This window comes from Bidens hawaiensis, unplaced genomic scaffold (genome assembly GCF_021521415.1).
Source record: "Bidens hawaiensis isolate Kalapana, Puna unplaced genomic scaffold, B.hawaiensis_p1.1 tig00015640_1, whole genome shotgun sequence".
In the NCBI taxonomy this organism is placed as follows: domain Eukaryota; kingdom Viridiplantae; phylum Streptophyta; class Magnoliopsida; order Asterales; family Asteraceae; genus Bidens; species Bidens hawaiensis.
The window spans coordinates 29,872-49,849 of NW_027492399.1; the positions used below are offsets into that span (position 1 = coordinate 29,872).

Consider the following 19,978-nt stretch of genomic DNA (forward strand, 5'->3'; position numbering starts at 1 on the left):
TTTTAGGCATAGTTATCAAATGCGTTAGGCGCACTCAAGGCGCATAGGTCTCGCCTGGGGCCTAGGCGCAAAAAAAACGAGGTCCCAGAGAAAAATAAGCGCACTTAAATAAAAAATAAAAAACATGTTATGTATATGAAAAATTATACTATTCTTCAAATAAAATAAACAAAAGCTATTATATAACATTTAAAATCATCTAATTAGTACCAAAAGTTCTAAAATTGTCAAGATTCAAATGTAATTCCAAAACTTGAATAACAAAATGTATCAGTATAACGCCTTTGACTTCTCCTAGATCTAAGCTTCAATAGCAGCCCTTGCGTTTCTTTCACTAGGCTTTTATGTTCTCATGTTCTTGGCATAGACAATGCCGAAGCGCTCGCCTAGGAACTAGAAGCGCATTTATTGAGCCTCGCCTAAAAAACGGGCCTAGGCGCAAGAAGCGAGGGCTTTTATTAACTATGAATTTAGGGTTTCAATCGAACAGAGATGAAATATGTGCATAGTATTCAATCAATCAGGGCACGATTTTTAAAGCGGTTAGACAAACGATCGAGTCAACTAGGACTGTAAACAAACTGAACATCTGGCAAACTATTCGTGAATTGTCGAGGGAAGTTCGTTTTTGTTTGTTAGTTTGATAAATGAATGAGCACGAGCACGAAATTTCGTTTGGTTAACTAAATCAACGAACACGAACAGAGACCTTGTTCGCTCAATTGTGTTCATGAGCGTTTGATAAAGTGTTCGTTTACGTCCGTTTATGTTTGTTAATGTTAGTTTGTTTATGTTTGTTCATTAAAGGTTTTTAACACTTTATAATGACTTTTTAATCTTATTATATAGATTTAAGCAATATTATAAACTACAAAACAAAAATGTATACGAGCATTATGCGATTAATTTATGCGTAAAATTAGCATATGAATGTTAAAACGAAACACCAACACAAACTTTGTAACTGGACCAAACCGTTGACACCGACCATTTTCAGCTTCAGTCACAGCCAGATAAAACAAAACATTGTTCACACTCATTTGTGTTCATTCGTTTATGTTCATGAACCTACATAAACCGTCCCCCCCCCCCCCGGTTTGGTTAGCTATTCGTGAACCATTTGCTAGTCCAACAAAAGCTTAACAAACAAACACAAACAAATTCTTATTCGATTCGATTAATTTACAGCCCTAGAGCCACATGCCAAAGAATCAAACAAACAATTACCCAAAGTGACCTACATAAATTAAATACCAGAACACGAACAAAGGCCATGTTCATTCGATTGTGTTCATGAACAAAAACTTATACGAGTATTATGTGATTAATAATTTATATCTAATATGTAAAACCAAAACCAATCAAACTTGGTGAACGAACCAAACCGTTGACACCGACTATTTTCAGTTACAGCCAAATTAAATAAAACAAACAAAATAAGAAATTCTGTTCGGTTAGCTGTTCGTGGACCGTTTGCTTGTACGATAAAAGCTTAACGAACAAACTAATAATTATACGAGTCCTAAATTGAATCTAGCAAAAACCCTAACCCTAGTCATAACCATAGCCATAAACCCCATGTAACAAATTAGATCACAAATATTAAATAATAATACTAATAATACTAATAATAAGTACCGGAGTGACGGAAACGGTAGTTTTAGGGTTCCGGCGATGGTTATTAATTTTGCATTGGCGGGTTTGGTGTTCGGGTCATCGGCTGCTTTATCAGCTTCAATCATCATTCGGAAAACATGGGAGAATTGGAAGGTTGGAATATTATTATTTTTGAATTTTGAATTTTGAATTTTTTGATCTTCCGGGTTTCAATGTGTGAGAGGAAGGGAAGAGTAAATTCTGAACGGGTACTCTCGGTATCGAAATCGGTACTGATTTGGTACTGTCGGTATCGGATCGTTACCAAAGTTTTAAGTATCGGATACCAACACCGATACAATATGGTAAGGTATCAGTATTTCACGAATCTTTACCTTCAATATCGTTACCGTCTTAGTACCATACCAGTATCGAACCGAATATTTCGGTACCGGTGCGGTACCGAGCTCATCCCTGGTGAGAGTTGGCGGAGTTTAATGTGACTCGGGTTGTGTTCGATTCATGTGACGATCATCAGAGACGACAAAATAGCGTGGCGGGTATACCCGAAGCTCGAAGCATCCGGGACAGGTATACCAGAAGCCCGATGGGTACTGGATTGGGTATGGGATTAGTTTTGAAAATTTTTCGCGGGTACGGAACGGGTATGGGATTTGATGATACCCGGTATGATTACCCGAAACACATACCCGTTTACCCGAACTATATACTCGAATTATAAACCCGAATATTTTTAATTATTATTTTTATTTTTCTTTAACCTTTGCCTAATTGTGTTATAACACTTCATTTCATTTTTGTAGGTTTATTTTATGACAATAATTAATTTTTTTTAGAAGTATATTTAAAAGTTATTATTTATATTTAGAAAAAATTACTGTTTGCATTCATATGATTTTAAGGCGGAGACACAATGAGTCCCCAAAAAAATTTTGAACTAGTTGAGTCCCTGTGGTTTCAAAAATGAACTATTTGAGTCATTGCCGTTACTTAACTTTCAGGGTAAACTTTCATTTTACTTAAACCGAAGGGACTCAAATTGTTCGTTTCTGAAACCACAGGGACTCAAATTGTTCGTTTTTGAAACCACGGGGACTCAACCAGTTCAAAAAAATTTTCGAATACTCATTGTGTCTTCGTCCTAAAACCACGGGGACGGAAAGAGTAATTTTCTCTTTATATTTATATGTTATCAACAAAATAGAAATTATTCGTATCAAACAACTTCAAAGCCATTAGTGTACTGACTTTTATGTAACAAATGTGAAAGTTGAAATCAAAATTAACCATAAATAGAGCATTGCAATTTGGTAAACCTAAATTCCAAAACTAAAATAAGCTCTCAAGTCATACGGAAACAACACTGATAGACTAATATGCATACATGTGATAATAAAAGATATAATTATGCAAATTGATTCAAGTATCCACTTTAGTATGGTAGCAACATACAACACAGATAAGTGATATCAATTCAACTAACATTAAACTATTGCAAAACCATAGATCATAAAAAAATAAAAATAAAAAAAGCTACACCATACTAGAGGTGGGCAAACAAACTGGTTAACCGAACCGACCCGAAAACTGAACCAAAACCGAACCGGTTTGAAACCGATTATTTTGAAACTAGTTTGGAACCGATTGAAACCCTAGGTTCAGAACCGGTTTGTAATTTTCTCCACCAAAACCAATTCCAAACCGGTTAACCGAACCGAAACCGGGCAAAAACCGGTCAAACAAACCGAAACCCATCAAAACCTGAATTTAAACCGATCATAACATTGTAAAAAATCGGTTTCAACCTGAACCGAAACCCATCATAAACCGGTTTTGACTTTTGTTGACCAAACCGAACCGGTTTTAACCCAAACCGGTTTTGAGTTTTAAACCGGTTTGTGCACCTCTACACCATATCACTAATGATGGCTTCAATTAAACATCTTCAAAACAACTCGATGCAAAATATATATTCAAATGACAACATATTGCAAGTTTTATTCGAACGGAAAAATGATATTGAAAGACATACTTAAAAAATGGCATTACATAGTAGAATGTTTATAAACGAATTTTTTAACTTTACAGCATCTTCATAAACTACTAAATGTTTCTTTATAAACCATAATTGTTGTTTTGTTTCTAAATTTACCTCCATCTAAAATAAACATTCACATCAAGATCCTAGTCACCTCTTTAGTCTCGAATCTACCACAAATATTTACTAGCCATACCATCAATGTTGCAGTTTATGAAAATGTAACCTATCTCACAGACATCAAAGTTAACACAACGATTCCATTAACCAAAATTAATGCAACAATATTTATAAGTAAGCACGACATCATGATAGAACAAAGCAGGTGGTATAAACCCTTGCGTACTTGGTGGTACCAGCTCAATAATGTATAACGAAAATATATGTTTTTATGAGAATTAAATTAAGAACCATATTAATCATATAAAGGAAACTATGATTCATGATTGGGTTTTAAGTTTGTAAATACATACCATATATGATTTTTGAAGTCGCGGGTCTGATCTCAAAAGTCAGAAGCCAACTTGTGTTTTCAAGAGATTGGATCGGAGAGTTTTTATCTCCGCTATCAGAAAAGAAGAAACATGGAGCGACGATTAGTGGATGGAGGAGATGGCGGCGTTATCTTTATTAAGGTTACAAATAGGTTTTATGTGCATAAATGAATTATCATTGGTAATGGGTAATGAAAGGTAAATTATTAATTTATTTTTGAATTATTAAATTGTAAAGAAATTATAAGAGTAATTGTTATTTTTGAAAATTAGTAAATCAACTATCACATCCCGATCAAAGGCGGCGGAACATGCCGAGGTGTAACGATTGTCCATAAGCACATGACACTAATTAAAGTGACATTATTTAATAAACTCATTTCATTTCACAACATCGAAAATGTCACATAACAATTATCCATAAAATAACCATAAACAAGATATCACAAATATGGCAAATTTGATATTGTTCATTTTTACTAATATCCTAAGGTCTTTGATGTCGTTTTCTTGACAACCATAAATCAACCAAGATGCAAACCTGCGACATTTCATAAAATAAAGTTTGTCAACACAAAGGTTGGTGAGCAATTCATAAGTTTAATCATATTAGTATATAATAAAGATAGCCACAAAACATGCATACGAAACGATAAATAAAAGTGGTAATTTGGATAAATAGATATCGCTAAACACATTAGCAACACCTAGCTATAAGAGGATGCCAAATAGTCTAGGATTTATAGTTATCGTTAATTGCATTACGTTAACGACACCTTGGTATAAGGGGATGCCAAATAGTCTAGGATTTTACAGTTCCACCAACCAAAAGCGATAAACACATAGGCATATAAGCATAGAACACCAAATCGAGCAATTATTTAGGTAAAGTATACAACTACGTTTGTGGTTTAATATTCAAATATAAAGCATTTTGTTGAATAAGTATAAAATGTCACCCCCAAAATAAAAGATGGAAAATGGGGTATGAAGTACTCACCTTCAAGTAGTAAACTTGAAAGATGATAATTTGGAGATTTGTCGGAACGACGAGTTTAACGCACAATGCCTAAAAAGAAAATAAGTCTTAAATTTATAAAGGTTGTCTTGGAGGTCTTTAAACAAAATAAATGTTGAGAAATGTAAATAATTAAAGTTCAAGGTTTTAAAATGTAACTATTTAAGAATTTATAATAATAACCCTTTAAAAATGTAAGTTTGCTCGAAACCGGGTTAAAGTATCTAACCTTAATATTTACTCAACCTATGTTAAGTAATAAGGTGGATAAAATGCAAGAATGCAAATCCCTTTGGAATAAAGATACTAAAACGGGTTTTTTTTATCGAGTGTTCGGGTTGTCGGTTCGGGTCTTGATAATTGGTCAATCCCAAAGTCAACTTTCCAAAATATTGAATGTTATGAGATAACTCAATAAAATTTAATAAGACTTAACCAAGTATGTAGTTCCATTGTTTTAGAACTAACAACGCACGTTAAGCGAGTGTTCGGTTTTGTCGGTCCAAACTTTGTTATGAGATCAAGTTGGATCCAACATTTCCAAGTACTTAAGAAAATATTTAAAAATCAATTTGTAACTATTTTTAAAGAAATATACAAGTCTTGATGGCTAAAAAACACATTTGTGTGTCTTAAGCGAGTAAGAATCGGTTTGGTTCGGTTTCCATCTCACAACAAGTTCATAGATGGTTTCCACATGTCCAAACACTAAAGAACTTGTATAATAATGTACAAATAAAATATACCAAAAGTTAACAATAAAGTCTTTAAACAAAAGTTCGGTTTTCGGTTCGGATCGTGTTTCGGGTGAAGACCGAGTTAAGATTCTACGAACCCATAACCATAGAATTTGTAAAAATGATTTTAGAAACTTAGATTTAACAATAAGTATGTTTAAACAATTATTTAACAAAACTGGTAACAAAGTTCGGTTTACGGTTTAGAGCTATTTACGGTTAAACCGAAGCATAGACTCTTAAAAACCCATAACCATGGAACTTGTAAACATGACCAACAAACTAAAATAAGCAAGATTAATATGTATGAACAAGTTATATAGATGTATATATATCAAGGACACGAAGTCCTCCATGAAGCCTTGCCTTATGAGGTCCGAAACCTCACTGACCGGAATCGGAGAAGTAACTACCAAAGGTAAACAAGGGGTGTATATTATATATATGTTGCACAGCCATAAACAAGTATTAATAAGGCTACATGAACTAATTAAGATGAAAGACTAAAAACCTTCAAGAACACTTAAGAAAATAACCTTGAATCTTTGATGTTTAAGAGAGTTTTTTTTTTTGGAGTTGTAGCAAGGGAAAATGAAGAGGAAATGTGGTGTATATATAGGGTAATGTTGGTGGTCAAATATGGGTGTGAGACACAAAAGTTTTCATGCAAAATGGATCAAGACAAAAACACAAAACAACAAAAAAATAATAATAAAATAAATAAATAAATAAAAATAAAAATAAAGGTAGGATGTTTTCAAGACCCAACAAGTGTGAAACAATATTGTAACATAAATCCATCATTTTGATTATAACATAAGCTTCGGTTTACAAATCGGGTCGGTTTACAAAATAAACAAATACAAAAACGAATACAAACAAGACCTGAAATTGACGAATGTCACATCAACCAATAAAATTTGACCAAAACTTATTGCTTTAATATAGATATATAGATAATGATAAAAAAATACATGGAAGTCATAACGAAATTTTTTTTAACAAATTAACGGACATTCCCGATACCTGCGGGTATGCCCGATATCTGACAGGTAATTACCTGACGCATACTCGACGGGTAATGGGCCAGGTATGGGACTTGATTTTACAACCAGGTATGGGCATGGGATAAGCAATACCCAGCCCGAACCCGGCTCATTGCCATCCCTACCGATCATCTAGTTTTAGCAGTGTCAGGGAAATAATGGGAGACTAGACGAGTAGAGGTAGATGGTGAGCGAGTGTTCACGGATGTTGACCTTAGGTGAGAGTTTTTCCCCGAATCAAACGACGAGCGTAGCCAATGTGATGAATTTATTTAACAGCTCATTTGTAGGTCTTGTTGTTAAAAAAAAAGAAAGAAAGAAAAGAAATATGTGAGAGCCTAAGGCCGGCCCAAATGATTAACTAAGTAAAGCTAGGGCTTTGGCCCCAGAAATTTTAGGGCCTCCATTTTTTAAAACGAACTATCTATATAGCATATATAACATTTATTTGTGTCTTTTACGACAAAATGTTGCTTTGTTGCAGTGGTAGTTTGCTTACCAGCGCTTGCTTTTTTCCTTGGCCACCAGTGTTCGATTTAGTGTTTTAAATATCGGTTCGTACCGGTCGGTTGAACCGGTTATACCAGGTTTTGAATAAGTAGCCGGTATTTATAGCCCAGTATTTTTAGGCGGTTTGCTAGAGGATCGAGCCGCCGGTTTTTTTTTTTTTAAATACCGGTTTAAACCAGCATACTGGTTTTAAGCCCAATAGATTTTTGATATTTTTTGTGGCCCATGTTTTTTAAAAATGACTTTTAACCTGGTGGATAAAATTAAAATGAGTAAATCGGTAAACAATGTCATAAACCTATTGTACACTTTTATTTTTAAAAACTTTGTTTGAAAATCAAGTACTTTTGTATTATTTTTATTATGAATTAGCGTTTGGATTATTTTTATTATTGATTAATGTACTTTTGGGCTATTTTTTGAGTTGAAAGTTGCGATTATATAAAATTATAAGGTAAATTATTCAACCCGGTTGAACCTTTCGGTACAAACCGGTTATACCATTTTTTCATTCAATCCGGTATGAGTAAAATACCGGTTTTTAAACATTGGTTCGATCCCCATCCTCGTTGAAGATTTATTTCTTTTTATCCGACACCAATAAAGGAAACATGTTAAAAGCCCAAAATTGCATATAGTAAATCATCTTTCTTCAGCTATTTTAATGCATTTTATTTTTCACACAATATAGATTAGTTTAATAAAGTTTTTTTATTACTTTTAAGTAAAGTTAATTTAAAATTTTATTCAGTAACTTGTATATTTTTTTTTTTTTTTAAATAAAATTTTATTTATTTCTACTGATGAAACATAGATATTACATCAATATAGCAGGTAGGCGGGCAACAAGCTGCGCCGCCACCCCTTTCTGAATTGCAAACCCTAACCTGCTAAAGACATACCCCTGCCCCTTTGGAGTCGACACATTGCTATGCACAACCTGTTGGACCCTGGTTAGAAAACGGATAGCTTCCGGTGCCAAGGAGCCAAATGTATCAAAAGCCAGAGGGACAAAAACATGTTGGTTCTCTTCGCAGGCTTTAGCATGTTTCTCCACCTTCTTCGTTTCAGCCCTTTTTATTGCTTGCCCAGCTACAAACCCATTATCCCTCAAACCAGCTAAGGGAGATACCCCTGTGAGGTCAACACAAGCGTGTTTTCCCCCGGCCCAACCAAAGACGAGCAAATCTGCCGGTCGTAGAGTGGATCTCCCTTCCGTGGGGTCTGTAAGGAAGTTTACGGGGGCTTCCTTTTTAGCTGATATCCCAGCTCGCCTTAAGATGTCCCAAAGAACGTCCCGCACCCAATCATGTCGGTATTTGAACCCAGGCATCTCCTTGCAATGAACCGCATGCTCTCCGAATTTATCCAGGCAGGCCTTACGGCAGATCGGACATGTTTCGTCTTCGGGGTACATTGGGACCATCAAACGGTACTTAAGAATGGCCCTATACTCAACCGCAGACATGCTTTGGCCCAAGCCATCAATCGGGATAACGGTCAGAAAATCTTGGGCATGAGGACCTTGTAAGCATTCAAAAACCGCCTTCTGTCGGGGGGACAATCCAAAAACTTCTCCCAGGCTCTGAGCGATTTTTCCAAAAAGGGCATTCGCCAAAGTTTTTTGAGGCTTTGGTGGGGCGGTGTCCATATTAGAGAAACCGCCAATGTCAAAGTCTGGGAGAGCGCCATTTAGGCGTTCCAGGGCCTGCACGTAGTTTGGGTCCAGGTCGACAACTCCGCTATTCCTTAAGATGTGATTCTGTAGCTTCCAAGACTGAGCCCTCGACGCTACAAAAGCGTAAACCCCGACATCATGAGCCGAAAGAAGGCCTAAACCCCCTAAGCGCATCGGTAAAGATGCAAGTCGCCACTGAAGATCACCAAAGAACGGGCCTCCACATACAACTATGTCTTCGATGGCTTCTCGTAGCCCCTTATCAAAACAGGATACCGCATCATCCATCATATGGGGGTGGCATGTTCGTAACCCAAAAAGCAACTTAGCAACCCCCATGCAAGACCTAAGCAGGAGGAGTTCGCTCTGGGGATCCCTAAGGCAAGGTAAGAGTTTCATAAGATCAACCGCACGAGATGCTCTCCGCCTCGCCAACTCCTTAATAAAGTAGGGATCTCGACTAACAGCCCCTCCAAGGAGCTTTACCCCTCTCTCTGGTCTACCAATCCCACTAGGGAAGAGCCCATCTTTGACTTTCACCCCGTTACACGTTGGCCAAAAAACCTCGGTTTTCTTAATATTAAGTTGCAGCCCCAATGATGGCCCTTCCGAGTTGATAATGTCTAGGGCTTTAGCGACTTCGTTGGCACCACCAATAATAGTCCCATCATCCAAGTACCAAGCATGAAATGGGAGGTTACAGTCATTTTGTACCCGGAGAACAAGAGGGTGTAATGCTAAGGCAAAGAGGAGGGGCCCAAGGGGGTCTCCCTGCTGAACCCCAGTAGTAGCCCCTATACAGTTATCATCAACGTACAACCTAGCCGGCTGGGCATAAAGGAACTGGACCCATAGATAGATAGACGGGCAATGATGATGAACCTCTCGGAGAAGGGCTGTGCGGTCGACCATATTGAAGGCGTTGGAGAAGTCCACGGTAAGCATAGCTAAAGAGCCGTCCGCGTGAAAGGAGTTAAGAAACCGGTTCGCGCTGTGAAGCACCGCCTCTGCCCCATTAGGGGTCCCCACCCCAAACTGAAAGTCCCCTAAATACTGAGCCATTTCCTTCCCAACCATCTTCATAGCCACTTTAGAAACCAACCTACGCCAGATAGCCCCCACAGCAATGGGCCGAATTCCATTATCCGGCTTTAATAAAGGGGTAAGGGGGGCCGAAGCAATAAACTCAGCGAGCACCTTGGGGCACAGACCCCCTAGCCATAAGTTGACGACTTCAGTGATGGCTGAGAGCAGACCCACGGAAGTCACTGATCCCTCACCACTAAGAGCGTCCAACAAGTGTTGCGCCCGCAACCCGTCTCTCCCGCATGAGGTCCCTTTAGGAAATGATCGGATACATCTAAGCACACAGTCCCCATCCACAGAGAGAGTAGGCAGGACGACAGAGCTAGAAGGCAAGGACGGAGGCGGCACCACTGGGTGTTTATCAATGAGGGCTTTCATGGTTGAATCTCCAAGAGGGGCAACCCCACTTGAGCATAAAACCTTGACTGCAGCTGTGAAATGACCATATGCAGTAATTTCAAATTTGGAGTCGAAACCTGTTTATGAGTTTATCAAGTTAAAATTCAACATTATCTTTTTAGCTGCTTATTTTTTTCTCTAAAGTAAGATGATATACATGCATTATAACTAACTGTAAACGACGATGTTGAAAATGACCAATGTGTGTGTTGTCGTCCACAAGATGTTTTGTGGTATCCTCCGATCAAGTTACATTGATGACATGTTTCAACATATATGCATTATGGTTTGGTTGTTTTAAAAAAGGTTTATTGGTTTCTAATGATCCCAACTATTGCTTTTTGGTCACTGTTAGTCCCAACTAATGAATTGGCTACTGATGGTCCCAACTTTTAAATTATTTGTTCCTAATGGTCTGCGACTAACAGAATCCTAACACCGTTAGTTTCAAGTCGCCGAGAAAACATTTTTGGCCGGAAAATTCAAATTTGTTACCGGCAAACACCACTTGAACACCGCACCCACCGCCAATTGACTCAGCGCTAACCAACAATCACCACTTGAGCACTATCAACCAATTCTGACGATGGTTCTAGGGTTTCCGGCGACTTCAATAATTGGGGCTTTTACTAGAAAAAGGTTCCTAAAGGTCTGATACGAAGTTACCAATATGTTTGGGACGAAAATGTTGAGTTTTCGGGAAAAAAATTGAGTTTTCTGGCCAAAACCGTTTTTCCGGTGACCTGAAACTAAGGACGTTAGGATTCTGTTAGTCGCGGACCGTTAGGAACAAATACTTTAAAAGTTTGGACCATTAGTAGCCAATTCATTAGTTGGGACCAGCAATGACCAAAAGACAATAGCTGGATCATTATAAACCAACATACCTTTAAAAAACAGATCATATACTAGCTTACGTTATAAAATAGAATATAAAGAGAAGTGAAACTATCTAAGTTTTGAATTCAGTGTTTTCATTTAAATGAATCTAAAGCGAAATGAATAAAATTTTAGAAAGTACAAGTTGCATTTTTTTAAAAAAGACCTCAGATTTTTTACTCGCTTTGTGTCAACATCATGATATAAATAAAAAGTAACATATTAACTTGATTTCAATCGTCCATCAACTTGATATTTAAATTTACCGCGGATTGAGTTACTAAAACTAATAGACTAATATTTATCGCACATTTCTTACCTTGTATTAGCATATTAGTTGAGATATTTGTCTTGGAAAACAAGCCATGTATTATGTATATAGAGGATACGTGAATGAGAAAGGAGGCAAGGAGCCATTTACCAAAAATATTATATTCCATCATGGTATCAGAGCATAAAGAAAGATTGTTTCGTCAAAGACGACATGTCGGGAAATAATGATTTGGTTGGTGTGCAAGTTTAGGCACTTGTACCCATGATGGTTTTGTGGGTAGCCAAGAAAGATGCAAGGAGATGAGCGATGAGCAAGTTTATGGGTTAGGGTAGACGGGTGTAGGGGGTTACATAGCGAGCCAAAAACTCGCAAGTGATTATAAGCGGGATGTCTTTTATAGAGAAGTTTGGTGGGCATTTTGTAGTTTGTTAATTTGCTAGGAAGAATATTAAGGAGGTAGGTGGCCATGTCAAGGGCATGGTGCCAAAAGGTAGGGGGGAGAGAGGCATGAGCCAAAAGAGTTCGTATAACGTTATTTATAGATCTTATTTTGTGTCCGGCTTTCCCATTTTGAGATGAGGTATGAGGGCATGATAAGCGAAATATCATTCCATTGAGATCGCAAAATTGTTTAAACGAGAATTTATATATTTGGTTCCATTGTCACATTGAAACGTTTTAATTTTTCTCTCGAATTGAGTTTCAATTTGTTTTGAGAATGTATTAAATATAGCGAAGACATTAGACTTTTTGGCCAAAGGAAAAGTCCATAAAAAAATTAGTAAGGTCATCAAGAAATATTATATAGTAACGAAGACCGCCGGTGCTAATAATCGGTGATATCCAAAGATCGCTATGAATAATATCAAATGGTGAAGTAATACAAGAAGTAGATGGCATAAATGGCAATTTAACACTTTTTCCAAGAACACATGATTGACAAATTGTCTTATTCAACTTATTAAAATGCACGTGGGAGCGAAAATCTTCAAATAATGCACGTGGGAGACTTTTAGTCCCGTGGTTAAACCGGCGACAATACGAACTGTTTTATCGATTGCTTTATCTCAGTCGTGGCTCGTCCATCAGTTAGACGTTACAAATGCGTTTTTACATGGGAAGTTGAATGAAACGGTCTATATGTATCAACCTATGGGTTTTCGTAACCCTGCCTACCCGAACCATGTATGTCGTCTCAAGAAGTCTTTGTATGGTTTAAAATAGGCACCTCGGGCGTGGTACCAACGGTTTACGGATCATGTTATGACTTTGGGTTTTCACCAAAGTGGGTGTGACAATTCCTTGTTTATACTACATTCCGGAAATGACTCGGCTTATCTTCTATTATATGTGGATGACATCCTGATATGGTCTAAAATATACATACTTGTACATAAATATTTTCTACACTTTTGAGTTGATTTGGAGTTGTTTTTATTAGATTATACTCAACCAGGATTCATATTAAAAGTTTAATGATTTTAAGAGACAGTGAGCTAAAATGATACAATTAAGCTAAATAAAGGCTAAAGAAATTCATGTCGTTACGTGGTCAAATTTTAAAACAATAATTTTACACTAAGTGATAACCAAGGAATTTTGAACTCAATTAATTGTAATAAGTAAAGACAGTGAATGATTTAGATCCGGTTCAAATTGCATCAGGTTAAATTAATTGAGAATTAATTGATATTATTTAGTTACTTATAAATTGAAAAGATATGTTGACATAAATATTCTCAATTCACTCTTGTATCTGTAGATGAAGACTTTTGAAACATAATAGTGGGATCCACCACTACTTGTGCTAAATATTTAATTCATGTCTCATTGTTGTACACAGATCGATAATATGGTGAAAGAGTTAATGGGTTTAAATAATATACAGATCAAGTTAAAAGTAATTGAAAGCTAGTCAACGCCCATCGATGAATTTTGAAGTCCATGTGGATCGGTTTGTAAGTTCCAAAATTAAATATAAAAAGACCTAAAAAAAGACTTGGGACGGAAGTTTGGAAGCAAAAAAAAAGGTGGGCAGCCATGAAACTGAGGCGGACGCAAGGAGAAAAAGAAAAGGAAGAAAGTTAGAGAACGTTTGGGTTCAACACCTACTTATCCAAATATCATTATTATTCGGTTCGAATTTACTGTTTTCGTTATGAACTCATTATTTGAATTTATTTATTTTGGTTCGTTCTTGAGTATGGTTGTTGGTTAAACCCTCAAACTGCCTAGGTTTATGATGAACTTTTGTTGACGTTGGATTTTAGTTTGGATTTTATTTTTGTTATGGTTTATGATTAAGTAAGAGGTTTCTTGTTATTTATTCGATGCATATGTGTGCTTAGGATTGTTTGACGAGTTTTATTGTTTCACAGTTTCCTTGGTGATTGTCTGTCATATGATATGATTCTGTTAGGTCATCTACATTGTGTTTTTGACTAGTTTATGGTTGATTTGCAATAAAACCATAGGAACAATAATATTAATCAAATAGACCTAAGTGTGTTGCTAATCTAAATAGCTGAGAGGTGATAGATTATATGATAAGTCTTGGTTGTTTAAGATTGCTAGATTTTGTTCTTCGTAAGGAGTCCGTCTAGGTTTGATTTTTCAGCCTTGTTCATCTATTCGAGTGAATACTTTAAACTACCTTTGATTTCCGCGTTGTAAGGTATGATTTCTTATAGAGGTACTTGTCATAAAATAATTAGCGACCGTAAGCGATTCTAATTAAATTGGTGTTTTTAAGAGCTTAATAGAGATCCATATGTGTCTTCTTGAGAAGGGTTAGGGGTCCTGTTCGGGTTTTCTTTAAATGAATAATTTAAGATCTCAGTTCCATAACATGCATTTTCCAACTAATTGATAATTGATACATCATGGATTATAGCCTAGGTGGTTGCTTGTCATCATTTGAATTAAGTCTAGGTTTAAGTTGTCTTTAAGTCTTAGTGATTAATTTAATATTAGTTTTTAGTAAACCCCCCCCCCCCCAATAATATAAATAAGTAGTTGTGTCAGTTAGTTGATTCTAATTAGCTAGTTTACGTAATTAAAAGAGTCTCGTGGGTTCGATATCCGGACTTACTCAGTTGTACTAGAGTCGACCGGTTCACTTGTCGGTTAGTAGTTCTAGTTAAGTTAAGAGTCTAGAATTTATTACTTAGTGTCTATATTAGCGTTTATTTAGTTAATAAATTAATAACTACTTTTAGCACATCACATCCTTTTGACATGTTCCTCCGATAGTCTTCGCGAGAGGTTATTAGCCAACTTGGCTTCCGAGTTTTCCATGAAAGATCTCGGCCATCTTAGTTACTTCCTTGGGATATCGGTCACTCGTACGAGCGATACAATGTTTCTTTCGCAAAGTAATTATGCTCGAGAAATCATCCAACGGACCGGGATACAAACATGTAAACCCGTAGCTGCCCCGATTGACACTAATGGTAAGTTAAGTTCCATTTCAGACACATTTTTTGATGATCCAACGCTCTATCAAAGCCTGGCCGGGGCACTACAATATCTTACCTTTACTCGTCCTGACATTAGCTATGCAGTACAACAAATTTGCATGCACCCACAACAGCACATTGGGATGCTTTAAAGCGTATCATTCGATATATTCAAGGAACGTTGCATCTTGGTCTCACTCTTGGTAAATCCGTAAACCCCTCGTTTCTTGCTTACACCGACGCCGACTGGGCCGGGTGTCCCGATACTCGATGCTCAACCTCAGGTTACTGCGTATACTATGGCTCCAATCTTATCTCATGGTCTTCCAAACGTCAACCCATAGTTTCTCGATCAAGTGCCGAGGCCGAATATCGGGGTGTTGCGAATGTTGTTGCTGAAGTTTGTTGGCTTCGAAACCTGTTGTTGGAACTTCATTGGCCATTATCCCGTGCAACCTTGGCCTATTGTGATAATGTTAGTGCTATTTACCTCTTGGGTAATCCTATACAACATCAGAGGACAAAGCACATCGAGCTTGATATACACTTCGTCCGTGAACGAGTACAGCGGTGTCAAGCACGTATACTTCACGTTCCATCTTCATATCAGATTGCAGATATTTTCACTAAAGGTCTCCCACGTGCATTATTTGAAGATTTTCGCTCCAGTCTCAGCATTCGTTCACCTCCAGCTTCGACTGCGGGGGTGCAATAGACTTATATTTATCACATATTTCTTACCTTGTATTTAGCATGTTAGTTGAGATATTTGTCTTGGAAACAAGCCATGTATTATGTATATAGAGGATACGTGAATGAGAAAGGAGGCAAGGAGCCATTTACCAAAAATATTATATTCCATCAAAAACTGACAAGTCCAACACGATAATGTCATTTTGTTGCATCTTGTATCGTTTTTAAACCCGTTGAAGACCATTGTCAACTAGTTTGCTACTAGTATTGCAAATTCTCTTCTGATAAAAATATAACTAGCTTTTTTATCCGGCGTAGTGCACAGGGGCAGTTGACAAATTACTAGCGTTGAAATCTGGGTGTCGGTAAAACCCGAGCATTACTATGATGGGTCAACGCGAATTTGGTCAGTATCCGCTACGTTTATTACGGTATACACACCATTAGTAAAATTTGAGCGTTAAAACCCAAAAAATTAATTCGTCAAATTAACGTGTAAAAAAACAAAATATTTAAAACGATGCTTATTTGGTCGGCAAACCCGGACGGTTCCCAGGTGTTGTCGGTCTCGAGAATCTGTAACTCGACTTGAAATTGGCTGGTTTTGATTACGCGTGTTACAGTACCGGGGCTAAAAACGAAAAAAAATATATACAAATTGAGGTGGACCAATGGCCAATGGGGAGGGGGGGGGGGTTCGGTCGGTAAATTTACGTTTTGGTAAAACCCGAGCGTTGTCGATCACTTGCATTGAGACGGCGACTCTTCGTGAATTTGGTATGTTTCAGTGAGGGTTGTTATGCTATCAGAACGAAAACAAAAAAAATGACATTTGATCGGTTTCCTTCACGTTCGTTATGATAATCGAACTAAAAACAAAACAAAAAATAATCACGGACCAATATGATGCTGTAAAGTAGCCCAATAAGACACTTGCGGCTCCAGAGTTCTTAATTATATATAGTAGCAATGTCCCACAAGCTAACCTTTTCTTTAAGAAATATAAAACGTAATTAAATTTTCGCCACATATGTATCGTAAGAAAAAAGAAAAATACAAGAATGGTTTATTGCCATCACTATCCATAGATGGTCTCAAGGACCATTCTTGCTTCATAGGTATAATGCTAAACAATACACCTATACAAATCTTCTTCACATATCTTTCTATTAAATTTTCTATATTATTGTTGGCACTTAATAGTCACTTACATACATAAACTGATAAACATCAAAATTTAATATCATATCACTTGATTCACCCTCTACTATGTTTAACCTTATGTATTAGCTTTTGGGTTTGGAGTATATTATTCGATATCGCCGATATATCAGGGATATATCGGCTATCGGTCATTTGGTAGAATATCGGTACCGATAATATCGGCGATATTGACCGATATTGGACTGATATTTGACCAATATATCACCGATATTCCCGATATCAGTGTTTTAAGTCTTAATTATCAATTTTTAGTGTTCGATATTAGTGTTTTAAGTCTTAATCGGTTTCTATGTGCTATGATTGTTGGTGTTTTGCAAATTGCAAAAAGTTAATTTGTTAGTGGTAGGATAGTTTATTGAATTATTAGTGTTAAATTGCTATATATATGAATTTTACATGATATTAAAATTACCGATACCTCAGGCATCGGTCGTTGATCGATATATCCGATATCTTTCCGCATTAACTGCTTATGTATATCTACACAATTTATGTACAACAATCTTTTGTTGTAAATTACATAAAGCATTAGTTTTTTTGTCATACATATATCATTGATTCATTGGATAATGGGATGCTATTTCATATGATACTTGGTCATTTCCGTTTGCCGCATCGAATAGCATATTATGGTGAAAAATTAAATTATATAAAATATAAAAAATTAAGCAGTTGAATAAACAGAGCCCCTATAGCTCAGTGGTAGAGCGCCAGTCTTGTAAACTGGAGGTCTGTAGTTCGATCCCGCATGGGGGCATTTTTTTTATTTTTTTCTCCCCATTTAAGAATTAGTTTTATAAAAAAAAACGTTTAAAAATACTAGACGACTGACCCAATCGAAGCGTCGATTTAAAAAATGAGAAGGCGAACCAACATAAAAAACAGGGTCGAAGCGGATTAATATTAAACCGACCTACTTGATTTGGTTTGGGTAGTTAAGAACGTTTATGAACTTCTGTAGACTCGTCTATTAAACTCCTAAACACAACTGAAAATTGTTGGATTAGATCATTAGTTTTTGCTGTCAATGAGGCAATGATGAATGTCAGTTATTTCACATCCATTAAATTCAGATTTTTTGTTTGAAGATAATTTTCTCGAATGATGTTTTGTTTCATATCTTAAAAAACCCTTTTCTTTAGGGGTGTTCTTTAGGTTTGGTTTTTGGGTTTTTCGGGTCGGGTTCTTCGGGTTTCAAAGTTTTAAGTCTTGACCCGAAACCCAACCCAAATCTCTCACATGTTTTACCAGGTTGGGTAATTCGGGTTCGGGCTGAGTTAATCGGGTTTCGGGTATCCTAGAAAACAAAAATTTTTAAACTACAATACTAAAATTAAAACAACATATTTTTTGTCGCTCGTAACGTAAATAACCAATAATACATAAACATTAGCTAATAAAACAATTCAGAAGAAGAGTAAAACAAACTCCAACCACAATCGTCTTTTATCAGGCGTTATTTGGTTGTTTGGTTAATGTTGCTATTAATCATAAATGGAAAACATAATTTAACAATAAACAGTTGATCCATAATAGACGGAATGATAACAGTCGATTAGGCCCAATTTTTGATAACTTTAGTGGCTAAGATTTAGCCTATTATACCTAAAAATATATTTGGTTCCAAAACTAAAAGTTTATTCGGGTTGACCCGAAACACATAAATCAGACCCGAGAACCAGCCCAAATTATTTCGGTTCGGATTCGGGTTAGTGTTTTCTTGAGTTTGGATTTTCAGGTCGAATTAATTCAGATTCAGGTGTTTCTGGTAAAAGTGACTGCCTTGCTTTTGTTAACATAAATAATGAAAAATAAAAATTTAGATTGTAAACTGTAACATCTTATTGATAACACCAAAGAGTGTTAATTTTATAACACTAGCATTACCTTTCTTTAGGGGTAGTGGCACATGGGAGGCACATACTCTTCATAATAGTTTTTATTCTATTAAGTATTAACCATTTTACTTTTGGAAGAAGATGACCATCATTTAGGTCTTATGCCTTGTGTGTATTATTGACTATTGTGGGAACATTACTTTAACAAAGTCAAAAGCGGACCCATCACAAGATAAAGAATGTGGCTTTATTTTTCTTTCAATGCCAAGAAATTACCATACATATTAATGTGTATAGATTAATGTTTTCTAACTGAGTTCATTAATCTCTCGGTTGACGTTCAAAAATTCTGAAAAGTTAATTGAAAATCACAGTATATTTTACATATATGAAAAATAAAAACTAAGGGTTTAGTTGATCACGCAACATGTATACTAGGTTTGTCAACCTTGCACCTTGTATACTAGGTTTGTCCATACATCTATGTGTGGTGTATGTATATATGTACAGCCACGTGCCTTGTACAAGTATCGTGTTTGACTCATAAATTCAAGACAAGTTATTGGTTAATCGAGTTTAAAAGGTTGTTTGATAGCCTCTTAATGATTCTATTAAGAGACTATATGGGGCTGTTTGGGATTCCTTATTTTCACCTCCTTGTAACTTATAAGGAGAAGTCATAAGTTACAAAAGTGTAACTTATCAACATTTTCTCTCACATAATAAGAAAACCCAAACACTTATTTTTAACTTATTATAAGTCGTAAGTTATAAGGAGGTAAAAATAAGAAATCCCAAACACCCCCTATATGAATAAGTCATTATTAAATGTGCTTTGTTTTAATAAACTGGTACATCTGAATCAATCAGCAAATGTTATAATGGATAAGTTTCAAAATGATGTTGAATGCAAATGTTACCCCTTTGTCCATTCGCCTTCACCTGTGTTTATAACTCTCAGGTAGAACAACCGCACTTGCCATTATCAC

At 36.3% G+C, this 19,978-nt stretch overlaps 1 non-coding gene across 1 annotated transcript; it reads left to right on the forward strand.

The window, feature by feature from the left end:
- The first annotated feature begins 17,836 nt into the window (after positions 1 to 17,836).
- Positions 17,837 to 17,908, forward strand: TRNAT-UGU (transfer RNA threonine (anticodon UGU)). Its single transcript has one exon. It is a non-coding gene; the product is annotated as a tRNA-Thr (tRNA).
- Positions 17,909 to 19,978: the final 2,070 nt, after the last annotated feature.